We start from the raw sequence: 786 nt of genomic DNA, 5'->3' as shown, positions 1-786 counted from the left end.
CTTAGTGACACACCCCCTCTAACCAGGCCACACCTCCTAATCTTTCCCAAACAGTCTACTAACCAGGGATCAAGCATTCAAATATGTGAGCCTAGGGGAGGCCTTCTCATTCAAACCACCATGGTGGGCAAAGATGAGCTTGAACTCCTGACCCTTCCACCTCTACTTTCTGAGTCCTGAGGTTAAAGACATATCTCACCACGTCCAGCTTTTGTGGTACTAAGGATTGAACCCAGGGCTATGTGCATGCTAGGAAACTTACCAACTGAGCTACATTCCCCTGCTCTAGAATATCTGTTATCTTAAAATATATTTCAAATACACCATGTCATCCTTGCACAGGGGCTATGCTCATCTTCTCTTATTATTTCAGTTTTAGTGTATATGCTGCTGAAGTGAGCACTTTTAAAAAATTAGTTCTTTTAATATTTGAGAGTATAATATAATCACATCATTTACTTCTTCCCTTTCCTCTCTCCAAAGCCTCCCATGTACCCCTAGTTGGTCTCTTTCAAATTCATGACCTCTTTTTTCATTAATTGTTGCTAATACATGTATGTATATGTTTATATGTGCACATGCACACACACACATATAGTTTCCTAAATACATAATAACAAACTGATCAATAAGTATAATGTTACTTGTATGTGTGTTTTCAGGGCTGACCATTTGGTATTAGAAAACCAATTGATGTGCTCTGAGTTGCTATGGTTAAAATGTAATATAAATGTTCTCTTCAGGTCATGTTTAAGAAGATACATAATTCAGCATTGAGTCTCTTTA

At 37.8% G+C, this 786-nt stretch overlaps 1 non-coding gene across 1 annotated transcript; it reads right to left on the bottom strand.

The window, feature by feature from the left end:
• Positions 1–296: 296 nt before the first annotated feature.
• On the bottom strand, positions 297–403 carry LOC131902874 (U6 spliceosomal RNA). The gene has a single exon (XR_009377153.1). It is a non-coding gene; the product is annotated as a U6 spliceosomal RNA (small nuclear RNA).
• Between the last annotated feature and the right edge of the window lie 383 nt (positions 404–786).

The sequence above is a fragment of the Peromyscus eremicus genome, chromosome 1 (assembly GCF_949786415.1).
Source record: "Peromyscus eremicus chromosome 1, PerEre_H2_v1, whole genome shotgun sequence".
In the NCBI taxonomy this organism is placed as follows: domain Eukaryota; kingdom Metazoa; phylum Chordata; class Mammalia; order Rodentia; family Cricetidae; genus Peromyscus; species Peromyscus eremicus.
This window is presented reverse-complemented; position numbering and strand designations above follow the sequence as displayed.